The sequence below is a fragment of the Pelophylax lessonae genome (assembly GCF_965119305.1).
Source record: "Pelophylax lessonae genome assembly, chromosome: 4".
Taxonomy (NCBI): domain Eukaryota; kingdom Metazoa; phylum Chordata; class Amphibia; order Anura; family Ranidae; genus Pelophylax; species Pelophylax lessonae.
Genome location: NC_138771.1, coordinates 43,322,359 through 43,339,030, shown reverse-complemented (window position 1 = coordinate 43,339,030; position 16,672 = coordinate 43,322,359). Strand labels below are relative to the sequence as shown.

Genomic DNA, 16,672 nt, shown 5'->3' with positions numbered 1-16,672 from the left:
GGAAGGAAAAGTTTGTGTAAAGCAATTCTCATGTATGACAGTCACTAGAAGGAAATGGCTGAGAAAACAAATAGAATTTATTTTTGCTACGCGTCTCCTAGCCATCAGTCTCACGTAATGTTACATAAAACATCACCACAAAATACTTCTGCAAGCTAAAACAAAAAATAATGTGAAATTAAACCTGGATGTTTGCATACAAACCACCTTGGAACTAGCTACACAGGCTGGTGGCATCTGAAAACTGAATATACACTGCTCAACATCCCATTAAGCTCGACACTATGTTAGTGGTGCATGTTGAGTATCCCTTTTTCCAGGTTTAAAAAGTATAGACCAGGGGTCTAAAAACGTTCTAAGCAAAGAGCCGGTTTAATGTCCTTTAGACATTAGGGGGGCTGGACTGTGACCAGTGGGAGCAGAAAATGCCCCGGCATCAGTAGGCAGAAACAATGCCCCATCATAGTTTTGAATGGAAGGAATAGTGCTCCATTGATGGTATTAATGGGAGGAATAGTGCCCTATCAGTGCTTCCTATGGGAGGAATAGTGCCCTGTTGATGTTGTCAGTGGGAGGAATAGTGCCCCGAGAGCCATATAAATGCAAGCCAAGGGCCACATCCGGCCCCTGTGCCACAGTATGGAGACTACTGGTATAGACAATGACAATTACCGACACAAAGTCTCTACTTTGAGAACACTTTATTGGAGGAACACCCTGCAGACAAGATACAACTCGTGTGTATTTATGCTTAATTGGGACTAAAGCTGGCCATAGATGGATTGTTTCTTTTGATCAGCCAGCTAGCTGATCAAAAAAAAAATAAAAAAAGCGAAACTCATTCTTCCATCCACATATTCAAGATGGATGGGGGATTTCCCCTCCGCTACATTATTATACATGCGTTTCTCATGTCAATAAAGAAGGTTCAAAAAGATTAAAGTAGTAATTAAGTCTCCGTTTTAACATATACATGTTAAAAATCCACCATTAAAAAAATGTTCTGAATTAAGCAAACTCTTTTGATATGTATTGAAACATCTCCGCTGCTAACCCAGATCCCTGAACTGTACTTTCCATTGGGAACAGCACACTGAGTAGGTCACATGATCACCATTAAATGAGACTGTGTGTCCCATCATCCCTAGCTCCATGACCTGTTCTTCTAGCGTTGACCTCAGGAGCTACAGCCATTCTTTGCACAGGGGCATCTGCATGTAAAGCCATAGTCCCAAATGGGACTGTGTATGGTAGGATGGCTATAGGATTCTGCAAGACAATGGAGCCACTCTACAACAGGAGACAAAGGAGAGCAAATGTTAATGTGGAACTTCACTCCCACAATCAACACTAATTATTTTTAAATCTCATGCAACTAGCATTACTAAATGGATAGAAAATATATTTACTTGTTTTAAACGTTTCTTTTGTCTTACATTTCTTCAGTTACTTCCTGCCTGGCTTCTTGCTTAGGCGAATTATGTCATACGTCCCAGGAGTCTTCAGGAGGGGAGAAGGGGTTTTCTCAGCCAAGTACACTCTCCTGCATGCACGCCTGAGCTAGATGGATTCCAGGTAGTAAAAGCTACATGAATCATCTGCCCTTACTCAAGATGGTAACATCCTCAAATGTTAGGGGGGGGGGGGTTTCAAAGTGGTTTTGCAACAAAATAAAGCATGGAGACATGGATGGACGGGGGAGCTTGCTTTGAATATTAAAAATGAATTAAATAGTGTTTCTGGTTTGCAGTGCTCAGATGCAGTGAAGATCTGCTTTAAGAAGCAAAATTACAAAGCATAAATACTTGTAGTTACATAAGGAAAGCACCACTTAACACATGGTAAGTGCTGGGGTGAGCAGCATGTCCGGCTATATACATAGGAGGGTTTATTAAGACTTTAAATAGATTAACCTTTGGGATTTGTCCTGCACAGATGCACAAGCAACCTTTTAGTAAATTTGGTTGTCTTGTTCATATTTGTATGTATTACAAAAAGTGGAACATGTCTCACTATGGATGCTTATCCCCAGATGCTGTGTACAGCATATTATCGCCGCTTACTACATAATAAACCAAAGCATACCAATGATTAGGGGGTTGTGGGGAGGAAGAGCAAAAACAAGTATAACATTTCAATCTTAAGATAAGAATGGATGTTGCACAATGTGCACCATGATCTGTAGTTACATTCCATGCATGTTTTACCTATCCAACAGTAAAATATGTCTTGCTTGCCAGATTACACAGAAAATACAAACTTTGGCTTGATATCATTGGTAGGGTCAAGAGTTTGCAATGCTTAGGCACAGAGAATATAATCTGCTTGCAGGAACAGATCTTACAGAACTCTGCAAAATCTCTGGGCTATTGTATTTACATGTTTTCCTAATGGTCTGTATAGTTGGACCCTTCCTGCAGGAAATAATAGTCTACATGCAGACACAGAGGTCTCTAGGTCAATGGTCGGCAAACTGCACGCCTTTGCTTGCTTTTATCCAGCCCTTGGGGCACTAATCCATCCACTGACCAGCAATTGGGCACGTGTCCTTCACTTTTCACCAACTGTTGGGCATATGTCCTCCCTCTGACACAACCGAAGGGGCACGTTTCTCCCAATGACACCAATAATGGGGCACAATTTCTCCCAATTACACCAATAATTGGGCACAATTTCTCCAGATGACACCAATAATGGGGCACAATTTCTCCTAATGACACCAACAAAGGGATACTATTCCTCCCACTGACAACAAAAATGGGGCATTTGTCCTCCCACTTACACCAATGAAGGGGCACAATTCCTCCCAATGACACCAACAGTGGGGCACAATTCCTCCCGATGACAATAATAATGGGGCAAAATTCTTCCCACTGACACCAATGATGGGGTACTATTCCTCCCACTGACACCAACAAATAATTAGGCATATTAGCCTCCCACTGACACCAATGAAAGGGGCAAAATTCTTCCTAATGACACCAATGGGGCACTATTCCTACCACTAACATCAATTATGGGGCATTGTTTACTCCCATTGACACCAGGACATTTTTATCCTCCCATTGGCCTTCCTCCAGCCCCTCCACAGTCAGAAAGACAGTATACTGTCCCTTTGTTTAGAAAGTTTGGAAACCCCTGCTCTAGATCATCATGTTTTTGGCAGCTGGCTGAAATTCCCTTTAAGCTGTCATTAGCAAATGCGCAGCGGTTACATGTGGTCAATATTACATGGCAACAGCGCACTACTTGGTCGCCTGACAAGTCGCGGTGGGTCGCCTGCCAAGTCGCGGTGGGTCGCCTGCCAAGTCGCGGTGGGTCGCCTGCCATAGATTAGCACAGGACCCGTTCTAATAGGAGCGACACAAGTCGCTCCGACTTAGAAAAAGGGTCCTGTACTACTTTGGGGCGACCTGGAAGCAACCTGCATGTCGCGCCGAGGTCGCGGTGCACGCTGTGCACCGCGACTTCACAGGTCGCCCCTATGTGAACGGGGTCTCGGACTGTCAACTACAAAAAAAAAAAATCTGTGCTAAACAATCAACCACTGGTGTATACACAAATGTGCAAATAAGGTCATACAAAAAAAAAAATTGTAATAATTGTGAAAGTCCAATATTATAGTGAAAAAAAGTCCTAAATATGTATGTAGTGCCACACAAAGAATCTTGTCCACAACACCTCATGACTAGGGCAAATAAGACCACTTAATATGAAGGTCAATAAGTACTATATTTGTAAGCCAGGATCCACTTGGTCCAGAAATTCTCTATTCATTACTTTTGGCAACACGCACAGCTACTTTAAATGTCCTTCGCAAATCACCAACATATAGGAACCACAGTATTAAATATTTAGGGACATCACCAAATAACAAAAAATATTGTTCTCGCATTTTTAGGTGCCCCAGCTCAGCATCAAGATAAATGGCTTGCATATAATCACTACTCACTAATATAGCAAGTGTGCACTTCAAAGACCGTCACTCAGCACCGGATGTGATGTACTGGGACAGGAAGTGATGACCAGAAATCCGTTTCATCTAACTAATGTCATCAGGAAGCTTGTGCTTATGTAAGTGTGGATCACACTTAGTAAGGAGGCAACTTATTTTCCTAATTTTAAAAATATATTTTAATGTTAATAAAACAGACTGTGCCATGTGCCAAAGAAATACAAAGTGTCAGCAGCATACGATTGTCAATGAGAAAAGTATATATCCATGTCGCAGAGATATTGCCACAATTGAGGCAGCAAAAGGACTGCTTCATTAGGGCAAGAAGTGAAAAGAAGATACCTTCTGCCTTGATGAACAGATCATCTACTGATAACAAGCAGATAGCTCAGTGATGCATCATGCATCAGGCATCTAAAGTGACTATCAGATAGCTAATTACATAGATTTCCTTCAGGCGTTTGTATGATGTATAAACACAAGCCATGTCAGCCTGTGAAGGAGACACATTTGTATTTTTAGAGCAACACCCAGCACTTCAGTTACTGAATGTACAGTAGAAACACATCACAGAGTAATTTAACTAGTACGGAATGTATCTGAAAGTACCATAAGGCTACAGGCACCGCAAAGGAACAGTGAAGGCAAACATTCTGCTTACAGAAAGAAACGAACTAACAATGTGTTTTTAAAACAATGGCCTCCTGTTTTCTTTTTTGGAAATATGAGCATGTTTGCCTTGGGATATCTTTCCTGACAAACACCCCTGGTGGTGTGGTTTAGTGTAAAGTTAGCCATACATATAGTAACTTTCATCTAGTGCCTGGCTAAAATGAGCTCCATGAGTAGGCCATCCCTTGCCTGACATCCCTTAATTGAAAAATTGCATTGTCAGCTGAACAGCATCTGCATCCAATCAAATGCAGGCACTGTTTGGGTACTTTACAGTTGGCGGGGCCAGCTGTAGATATACATAAGCTGTGAGAGATTATCCTTTGGAAACACGAAGCATAGATGGAAGGAGGTTAGATTTATTTATTTTTTTAATTCACAGGATTTTGGTTACTGCTTTCCCGAGGTGCAATGACCTAATACCAGGGACGTAACTACAGGGGTTGCAATTGCAACTGGGCCCCATGCTCCAGGGGGCCTGTGTGGCTCCCCTGTACACCAGGAGGAAAATGGAGGAGATTGGTTCTTCTGTATGCTGCCCCTGCCACTCCTCCTATCCAGTTCACTTGTTTTCTACTGTCTCTGGGTCCCTGTGTGCTCCTCTGAACCACCCCCCACTGCGCTCCCTTCCCTCTCCTGCCGGCTGCTGCAGGGTGTGTGTCGTAATAGAGAACCAGGAAGGGGTCAGTAAATATGTAATTTACCAGCTCCTTCCTTTTCTGAATGGACAGAGTCATAGTCAGTGACAGTGTAAAAATATAAAATAAAATGATAAAAAATAATAGAATTAAAATACCAAAAACTACTGACACCAGTGGATGAACTTCCAGGATCACAAAGGTCACACTTGCAACCGGTCCCTGGCATTCCACCACCATGGGGAGGCCCCAAGATGGCAGGAAGGGGACCCACTGCAGAACTTGTGAAAGGGTCCAGCTGCGGGACCGTAATAAAGGGCCCCGCAACAAGAGTAAAGGGCCCCAGGATCAGTGGGAAAAACCACAGCCAGGGGTCCGGGGGGCCCTTCATGGCTTCTTCCACCGGGGCCCTGAAGGTTCTAGTTACGCCTCTGCCTAATACAACAGCTTGGAGCAGAGAATGAACAATATTGCATATAACAGTGGTAGGGAAAGACATCATTATGGACAAGGCTTTACCAAAACTAAACTAAAAATGATCCCTTACAGTTGAAAGGATTATTGGCATTTTGGGTTTTATTTACTTAAGGGAAAAAGACTGCACTTTGCAATGTGCAGTTGCTCCAGAGCTTAGTAAATGAGCAAAAACTCTGCTGGCTTCCATCATCCAATAATGTGCAAGCATAAATTTGTTTTTGTTTTATTTTCCTTGCACAGGATTGGGTATTCTTTGCAAAGTGAAGCTCATTTACTAAGCTCTGAAGAAACTGTGCTTTACAAAGTCTATTTGCCTTTAGTAAATCAACCCCATTTTGTCTAGGGAAGAGGAGAAACTTTTACTTACCTGATCCTCCACTCCCCCTAGGAGATGGCGCTCCCCAACGCTCCAGTGGTGGACTCTCCCTTGGTGTCGCAATGTAAATACTTGCCAGCACACCATGGATCTTCAATTAGGTCCAAGCATTTTTTTATTGAAGATAGATCACATCACAAAGAGTAGTGCAATGTTTTGGAGCAGCGCATTACTTGCTTGTCAGGCATGCCTGACGAAGGGGCCCTGCACAGCTCCAAAACGTTGCACTACTCGATTTGCACCACTGGAGCATGGGGGAGAAAAAGCTGCAGGGACTGATCTAGCTGCAGAGAGGAGCAAAGGATAATTGCAAGGGATATTTTTTTTAGTTGTCCAGAGTTGGGCTTTAACAGCTAGGGTCCAAATATGGAACACACAAGGAGAACTGCACTAAAGGGCAAAATTCTAGCAATAAAGGGCAGAGCAAAGCACCCATTGTGCACATTCCCTTGCGCTATACACAATTTAACAAACAATTTTTTTGAAGTTTGCGTGTCTTAACACTTTCAGATTTACATCAGATTATTGTAGGAACAAGGACATGGCTATGTTGCAATGCAGGTCTTCTAGCTGAACTGTTTTCTTTGCAACCTTCCCCCTCAAGTTCTGACTCATCATATACATTGTGTACACAAACCAGAAATGACAATTTCCAGTTATGATTTGATGGTAACTGTGATTAATTCTGAACGGCCTGAAATCAACACATATGGTAAAGTTCTTACCAGTATTTCTTCCTGCAATCTACTAACCCCTATGATTACACTTCGCTGAAACAAATGTAAGCCAACACATTGCAATCTCCTTTTCATTCTCCTGGATTTACTGAGGAAGAATTTGGTTGCTGTGGACTGCCTGCCTGAGGAACTTTCATTAACTTTCATCGTCCTTTCATTAATCAGACCCAATGTAAGAGATGTCACTTTGTAAGTGAAAGCAATGCAAAGTGTGCCACACTATGTAAAGACAGTGAAAACACAAATTACGTCACAAGATGATAAAATCAGTCAAGATGAGCTGAAAAAATGCCCCCATGACAGCTGAAACAGCAGTCACCGGAAAAAAAAAAAAAAAAAACGTTCATTTATTACAAGTGTTTCTCACAAATGTACTGCAATTAAAATGGCAATAAACCCCCCCTAAAAAACATATTGCATCTTACCAATTTATCCCAAAAGGGGAAATAAATCTGGTGATAAAACTACCTAAAAAAGTGAAGACACCCTAGGACAGGCAGTGTGTTACTGGCCAGATCAGCGGGGGAAAAAAAAAAAAATAAAAGCATAAAAAACTAAAATTGATGCAACAATGGACATGCAAGTTGTTATATACAGTGTTACATTTTTGTTTTTGGGTTTAAGGCTTTAAGAGCCTTTTTTAGGTGTGTAAACTGCAGGAAAGGTACAGTGGTGCAGTTTTTAACTATGCATTTTCCTGTGTTAAACATGTTTTTAGCTATGTAAGTGTAAAAGGGGTAATAAACCTTTCAGGCAGGCCTAACCAACAATGCAAGTCTGAGGTTATGGAGTAAAAAGAAAAAGGAAAAAGTAACCTTGCTGACATGCATCGTCTATAGGGGACAAGCATGAGATAAGAAATTAACTGTTCTTAAAATTTTGCCAAGACTAATACAGTTCTAGAATACCAACAAATATTTAGTTTAGGGGGGAGAAAATATACTGCTGTGGTATGCAGCTGTAGAAGCTAAAAAAGTATATTTCTGCTCTTTTGTGCACATACCCTGTAGCCCAATTGGGTGTCCCAAGACTTTAACCCCTTGGCGCCAGCTCCCGCCATCCCTTTAAGGCCTATAGAATCCTAGGAGGCAGGACTTTTAGCAACGTAATTGCTGTGATTGGCTGTCACAGCGGTTACATGATCGGGAAAGGATTCTGTTAGCCGCCGGTCACTGTCGGCACAGCTCTATTAGAACTATCGCACGCAAATATGCGGCCCCTCTGCGCCAAGGCCCGGCCGCTCAGAGGCTGCACTAACTGGTTAAAGAAGAATTCCAGGTTTGCATATTTTATAGATAGTTACATCATTACACCTTTGGAACAATGTAACTACAATGTAACTATGGTATATACCATAACTGGCCAATGCCCCCAGAAGATGGAAATCACCGCTACTCCAATGATCTCCACATACTTAAAGGTCCTATTCTAAACAGCTGGCCTCCTGCATTCAGAACACAGGAGGGCGGTCTTTTGGCACGGGCACCACTCAATGCTTTGTCCTTTCTGAATGAATGCAAATCCTTCTCTGAATGGATGAGGTGGAGAGGTGTGGAGATGACACCATGCACTCCACCTCGTCCAATGTACAAAATATACATACCTAGAATTCCTCTTTAAATTATATGTAAACACTTAATAAAATTTAAATTATTTTCTCCCCTTTATTCCGTTAAAAAAAAAAAAAAAAACAACACATTTGAAGTGTTTTATTAAATATTCAATAACTAAAAAATAAAATAATAGCTGTTCATCCAGCCACAAATCTTACAAGCTGATAACTTCCTCTACTCTTTACTTTACCTTAGTTAGCACTGTTCCCTGCTATCTCTGTGGACTATAAAACACCTGCATCCGATAGGGAGAAGAGATGGAGGTGTGCTTACATAGTTAGTCTGGTTGAAAGAGACACAAGCCCATCTAGTTCAACCAATAAAAAAAGGGGGGGGGGGGGGGAGAAAAAATATGACAATCCTTTATATACACAATCCTATACCCACAGTTGATCCAGAGGAAGGCGAAACCCCCCCCCAGCAAAGCATGAACCAATTATGCTTCAGCAGGGGAAAAAATTCCTTCCTGATGCACCGAGAGGCAATCAGATATTCCCTGGATCAACTTTACCTAAATGTTAGTATCCAGTTATATTATGTGTTCTGTAGCCCTAAAACGTCTCTGTCCTAAGTTTAAAGTTGTCACCCTAGGACAGGAAGTGTATTAACAGCAGTATTAACAGGTAAAAATAAAGGAAAAAAGTGTGAAAAGAAAACTAATGCAGCCACCACATCTAAGGACTTGTAGGCTGCAATACTATCAGTTTTTGTTCCAGGGCTAAGATTTGTTTTAAGCATTTTAGCATCAACCCTGACGTCGGTCCCAAGTTCAAAGCTAAATAATTCATCTGCAGAAGACATGATACCAGTTCTTCCTACCTTTCAATGCAGCCATTCCTTTACTGGAGGTTTTTGCTTTAGAGTCTCCCGTATACACTGATTTGTGTTTCCTAAATGAACACGAACCTTTATCCTGAGAAAAATGCCTTTGGTGCTATGTCATCCCATACAGAAATGCCTTTCATGCTGCATTGATAAGGAAAAACTTCCTCTTTCAAAAAAAAAAAAAAAGCTCCTCCTGAGCACTGAACACACAACACCTGCTGGTGAAGAATTATTATCCGTGAGTCTTCCACAGCTAGTTTAAATGTGGTTGTGTGCAGCCATCAACTTTCCAGGAATACAACAAAATCTGGTCTAAGTGTAATTATTCAGCTAGAAGCTAGTGCAACATGCAAATAAAACAAACCCTCTAAACAGAAAAGTGTCCTTAATATAGTACAATGGGGACAATTCACTAAAGGTTACGGCATGCGATATGAAGGTCGCATGACCCATTTTTCAGAAACATACCATGAGATAATAAAAGACTCAATTCATCAAAGTAAAACATTCAATGTGAGGTAAATACTGCAGAAAAAAAAAAAAAAAAATTCACTAAAGCAGGGGTCCCCAAACCCCAGGCTGGTACTGGTCTGTGACCTGCTAGGTGCTGGGCCACACTGCAGGGGTTGGCGGTGGGCTGAGCAAACTGGAAAAACCTGCACTGACACCCCGGGGAAGCAGGAGAGATGGCCGGGGGCAGGATCATCCCATAGCACTGGTGAGGCCCAGGCTACACATCTGCCCCCCCCCCCTTCCCTGGTGATAGGATACCAAAACCCACCAAATTCCACCCAGGTGATAAGCTGTATCGTCCCCTCCCAAGGTGACAGGCTACAACTCCTAGGTGACATGCTGCAAACCCCCCCCCCCCCCCCCGGGCAGTAAGCTGAATCCCCCAACCATCTCCCTCCTGAGGTGACAGGCTGTAGCCACCACACCTCCCCCCCCAAGGTGATAAGCTGCATCCCCCAGGTGACAGGCTGACACCATACACACCCCAGTTGAAAAGCTGTCACCTGCCGCTAGGCAGTCAGGATTTTAGCAAAGAACAAAATAACAATGAGAACTCTGCACTGGCCAGTAAATAAAAAAATATACAATGTATCCATGTGGAAATGTTCTGCCCTGAGCTCAGGAATGAAAATAAATTGTAACATTTCACCAGAGGAACAGCTTTCTGTGAATGAAAGCACACTAAAATATTTTCACAGTTTCAAAGTATTTCTGTGTGCATTTATTTTCTCCTCTGCATGAAGAAAAAAAAAAAAAAAAAAAAACAGACAAAGACAATGCCAAAAAATAACGCAAATTCTAAGGCTCCGTTCACATGTAGGCGTTTTGGGGCGTTTTTGGGGAGTTTTTCTGCTCTAGGATCAGTTCTCAAAACGCCCAACAAGACAAATCCTATTAATTTCAATGGCCCCTGTTCACATCTGAGCGTTTTGACGCTGTGAGCAAAACACCCAACGCTCAAAAAAGTACATGAGCTTCTTTTTGGGCAGATTACAGGCGTTTTCCATTGGTCTCTATTCAATCTAAAAACGCCTGCACAAAAAACGCCTGTAAATCGCGGTAAAAATCGCAGTAAAATCGCGGTAAAAACGTGCGAAAATGCTACAGGTGTGAATGTAGCCTAAGTGATAAATATTGCAAAACATAAATATTTAACGCAATCCGTAAATAACAAATTTTTCTGAACTTTTGAGATAAATGCTGCACGAGTTATTCTAGCTCAAAAAAATCGGTATTTATCGCTTAATAAATTGACCCCAATGTGTCTTTAGCAGATTAGAAGAATAGGTTGTCACTTACTCGTTGTGTAGAGGTGAAAAATCTGCATTGGTAATGTAGTTTACTGCCACCGTCACCGGAGCCAAGTGCAGGAGAACAGGTGTTAGCTAGACCTTCCAGTGCCAACTGCTTGTACCAAGTATACACACTTCATGAATAGTTAAGGAAGGAGGAGCACTCGATGAATTGGTATGTATACACAGAATGGAATGCAGATGATTCCACAGAAAGCAACACAGGGATTTCCTCGCTCCACAACATCGTCATCAATGTCAACTGGAGGGATGTTCTACATCGAATCCAGAATTAGTAACCAACTTTGCAATGTACTCTGACTAATGGACAGTATTATTAATCAATTTCTGAAGCAGGATGCCTATTTGACATAAACAAGATGTCCTGAGCATCCTTTCCTGGGAACAAATTATGCTAAATACTTGAAAGAGAAGTACAGCAAAAGCATGTTTGGCCATACTTCTCTTGTGGGTCACAGGAGTGCATTTACTTTTGCTGTCTTGTGACTATCAGCTTATAGCGGGCTTTTGCCCACTATCAGCTGACGGCGCAGTACTGCTCCAGGCTATGGAAGGATCCCAAAAATATTGTTGGGATCCATCAAACAGATTGATTTACAGCTGGCTCCACCTCTTCGCACATGGCTGAGAGCCCGAGACAGCTGAACCCCTTCCCCTTCCGGTACTCCAGTGAGCGCTGGAAGAGCAGAAGAGAGTGGTGACTAAGAGTCACTGTTCTCTGCTCCGAGCGGACCAAGAACTGAGTGTTCAGTGGTCATGTGATCACTCAGTTCTTGGGCTTAGAACCAACGTGTGACATCTGCAGCATGGAGGTGTGTGTTTTTTTAGTTTTTTGGCAATACCATACTTCTTAAAAAGCAACAAGTAAATTGAACCCCTTGTAACAAGTGCCTTCTGGCCCTTTAAGGGGTTTAGGATACCAGGAGGTGGGGTATATGATCATGTGACCACTGTAATTGGCTGTCACGACCAGGGCCGCTGATAAGGCAGTACAGCCAGCCCTCCTGTACTTGGACCAGGCCCCTGTCAGTTTAAAAGGGGGGCCCAGCACCTGCTGAGTAGGAGGGTCAGCTGTACCGTCTTACTGCAGACACTGATCCTCTTCTGCCCCTCCCCCTGCCAGCTTCTCCTCCTCTTTCTCCCTCCAGCTGCACTGCAGGGGGATTGGTTCTAGGACATCAGCTGTCCAGGCCCTCCTGTATGCCCCTTTCCCTCGCAGCGCTGCTGGCTTCCCTCTCCTCTCACACCGGCAGCTGCTGCGGGCACAAAGATGGATGTTTCAGGATGGAGAGCGGGGGAAGGGGCCAGTAAAGATGTCATTTTCTGGCCCCTTCCTTTCCTGAATTAACACAGTGAGTGATCGGTACCAATTACTCCTGTGTCCATTAATCACAGAAGCATAGTAAACGTAATTCACTATGCTTCAGTTTGTGAATGAGCAGAAAGTCTCATAGAGCTTCCTAATCATTCATCTGTGCAACTGAGGTTGCAGAGAAATAAACTGATTTCTATGTCCTCAATTACTTTCAGCCAGGGGGGCCCTGTCAGGTAGGCTGTAAGGGGCCCCGTGATTTTTAACAGCAGCCCTGGAAAGTTCCGGATCGCAAGAAGCTTTCCGTTAGTCACCAGTAACTGTGCCTGGAGTGCGTAGGGCGTGCTGTATTTGCACTAATGCATGCAAAAATGTGGCCGCTCAGCGCCAAGGCCCACCCGCCTAGAGACCGCATATTCGCGTGTGCCCGGGGACAAGAGGGTAAAGTATCTAAACCTAAAAACAAAAATGTAATATAATGCAGCTTACCAATTTAAAGATGGCTTGTATCGTTTTATTTTTTCAGGCTTTATTTTAAACCGGTGATCCTGATAATAACCCGCTCCCTGTTCCGGGGTGACAAGTTGTCACCCTAGGAAATTTGTTGGAACTACAGAACACCTTCCTCTGTCCTCCTCACCATAAGATAGGGGACGATTTTCTTTAGTTCACAGTAGCTGATGGCCCTGAAGAGTTCACAGTACAGCATTGAAACGTAGATCTCGCCTAGGCGAGAGATGCAGAAGTGAAGCACAGATACCATGGCCAGTGCCTGGATAAAGGTGACATGACCAGGTACAAGCAATCTAGATTTCAATCTAATGATCCAGAAAAGAATGAACAAAAAAATTCAGGCATTTGGGGGGGCTTGGCAGGAGGAATTGCCTTGTCTTCCCTGTCTGTGTTGATGGGGGAATTGTGTGAATTTCTTTCCACTTGCATTGTGCATGGCCAGCCTGTGCATGGCCAGCCTAAGCAAAAATAGCATTATCTGGAATTCATGTATGCACATTGGTAACTTAAGCCACCATGAGATAGTGGAATGGGAAGGTAGGTTGTACTTTACAAAAAACCTCAGATTAAAAAAAAGGCATCTATTCGTCTAGGACACTAACAAAATCTGAAGAATGACAGGACAGGGAGGGGTTATGTCCAACGGCTTTTTTTTTTGTTTTCCAGGGTTATAACCCAATTGTATTATAATTCTACTGACCCGGTATCCCTAACTGAAAAAAAAAAAAAAAAGATTTACTCTGTATACCATAAAATAACAACCCCTTTATTAAACATTTAATATTACTGTCATACCATCCCCCACAGGATTTCTCCAACCCAAAGAATTTAGATGTTACCAACACCCAGCAAATTAGGTCTAAAAATACACGTGAAATAAAAGGTTGCATAACACCAGCCATACCTTACCTCCTTACATTATGTACAGAGTGTTAATTTACCTTTTGTCTGAATCACGGGCACTAACATTTCATTGCATCATATTGTACTCAGGCAGCCTGAAGCTGTCAGCTATCATGCATCATCTGCAAAGTTATTGCGCATTGTCCACAACATAAAAATATATGTGCAAGTTGCAAGAAATAGTTAAAGCAGCATTAAGCCCCCAAATAGTAATTAAATATTGGAGATTACCAATCCTTAAGTGTGGTGGCTGCATTTTTTTTTTTTACTTTAATTTCCACCTGGTGATCTGGCCAGTAACACATTTCTTGCCTTTGCCCCGTGACCTGTCATGCGACTTGAGAGTTCAAAGTCACCTGACAAGTCAAGCCCCATCAACGGCAATGGAACCATTCTAATTTGTGCGACACAAGTTGCTCCCACCTGGAAAAAGGTTCCTGTACTACTTTGGTGCAACTTCAACACGACTTGCATTGACTTCTGTTACAGAAGTCGTATGCAAGCCACGATAAAGCCATGACAGTGTGAACAAGGGCTTAGAGCAGGGGTACTCAAATATAAACTTGAAAAGGTCCACTTAACAATTTTCCATTCAGTCCGAGGTCCTGGAAAAGTGACCATCAAATTTAAAATGCAGACGCCAAAAAAAAAAAAAAAAAAAAAAAAGGTATTCCCCAAAACTTTTGAACTATATACACAAAAAAAAAAAAAAAAAAAAAGACATGGAGGTAGACCTTTTAGTGTGAAAGGTGACACCTTCTTTGTGCCACCAGTTTTTTTAAACTTGGGCATAAAAGGTGTGAGGGCCAGGCAGAGGCACTGATGTAAGTGTTCATTGAGGAGTATGCTGCGGTAAATGTTTTTCACCATGTTCATGGTTGAAAAGGCAGATTCATAGCAGTACGTTGAGGGAGCTAGGCGATGGGACACACTCCTTCCTACTCCTGTGATTGCCTTCTAGCCTTCCTCACACTCCCCCCCCCCTCCTCCTGTGCCTGCACTCCTACTCCCCCCTCCTGTGCATGCAGTACATTGGACGAGGCAGCGTGTCTGTGATTAGGAATTGAGAAGGGCTCTGTGATTGGAGGTTGCCTCACATTGACACCCAGCTCTGTGCATAACACTGTGTGCGCCCACATCTCACCAACCTGTGGCTGCCCAGCTGGAGCGGACCCCATCCCCTCGGAGACTAGGCATTGCCACAGAGCAACTTCCTTTACCTGACCACCCGCCGTCCCAGCAATCCCCACCACTCACTTATGGCCCGAGAGCGACACACAGCGAACACGTGCTGACGTCAGCTGGTCTCATGAGGGGGCGTGGCCGCAACAGCCGGTTCACTGTGTGGTGCAGAGAGGAGGAAGTGCTGGGGACACAAATGTATCTAGAGGAAGTCCCTGCGTTCACATCCACGCCATAGGTAAATAGCCATAAATGGGATCTGATCTTCATCCAAGTAAAAAAATAGTCAAAAACAATGTGCTTAAGCTGATAACACACAAACAATTCTAATTTCTCGCGTCTTTATTGAACGCCCCCATTAAACATTCACTATATGGAAGAAAAAGTAATGCCCCATACACACTATGAGAAATTCGGACGAATGATCGGCTGGTTTTCCTCGAGGTTTCACAGCAAGTCAGAATCGAGGATAGAAATAATGTACGAAAATGCTTGTACAACAAAGGCTTTTTTTTTTGTTGCTTCTGATCATGCACAGTCTTTCGTAGCTGCTATTTCTCATACAAAAATGGTACACAATCGAAAATCGTTCATTCTGTTCCCACATGAGAAAAAATTTGGCGTTTGTATCTTTGGAAATTTTCGTTCGAAATGACGAAATCGGCTGTCGAAAGCTCTGTACACACTATCAGAAAATCGTACAATCGTTCCTCAGATTAAAAATATTCGCCCGATTTTCCTATAGTGTGTATAGGCCATAAGTAAACCCATAGACTAATTATTTCAATGAAAGTGAATTGGAGTTAGTAGTTTGCACATCTAAAGTCCAATTAATAAAATGAATTGGAGGTGTGGTTTAGATCTACTTTGATTGATAAAAAGATGCTCAAACATTTTAAGCTTATTTGCTGTTCAAAAGAAGCATCTGCTGATGTGAACCATGCCTCGCACAAAGGTGCTCTCTGAAGAAATACGACCAAGAGTAGTTGATCTGCATAGGGCTGGAAAGGGATACAAAGTAATCCCAAAGTGTTTAGGAATCCACCAGTCGACAGTTAGACAAACTGTCTATAAATGGAGACAGTTTAGTACTGTTGTTACTCTTCCCAGAGGTGTGTGCCCAGCCAAGATGACTCCCAAGGCACAACACAGAATACTCAATGAGGTCATGAAAAACCCACAAACAGGTAAAGGCTTATGGATATCACTGGAACTGGCAAACATCCCTGTTCATGAGTCTAACGTCTTTAAACAGGCAGGGTGTCCCATGGCAGACCACCAAGGAGGAAGCTATTTCTCTCCAGAAAACACATTTCTGCACATCGGAAGTATGCCAAAGAGCAGCTTGGCAAACCCCAAAACTACTGAGAAAATGTTTTGTGGACTGCTGAAAAAATAGTTGAATTGTTCAGGAAGAATACTCAACACTATGTATGGCACAAAAAGGGCACAGCTTACCAGCATCAAAAGGGAACATGATTTGGGCTTGCTTCGCTGCTTCAGGGTCTGGACCATTTGCAATCAGAAAAGAAAATTAATACCCAAGATTATCAAAATATCCTACAGACAAAATATCAGGTAGCTGTCGGCCAGTTTAAGCGTAGCAGAAGTTAGGTAATGTAGCAGGACAATGACCCTAAGAA

The 16,672-nt window shown here is 42.7% G+C and overlaps 1 protein-coding gene across 5 annotated transcripts in view; it reads right to left on the bottom strand.

Moving 5' to 3' along the window:
• AKAP13 (A-kinase anchoring protein 13) overlaps nucleotides 1-16,672 on the bottom strand; it is a 526,300-nt gene that overhangs the window by 61,248 nt on the left and 448,380 nt on the right. The window lies entirely within an intron of this gene.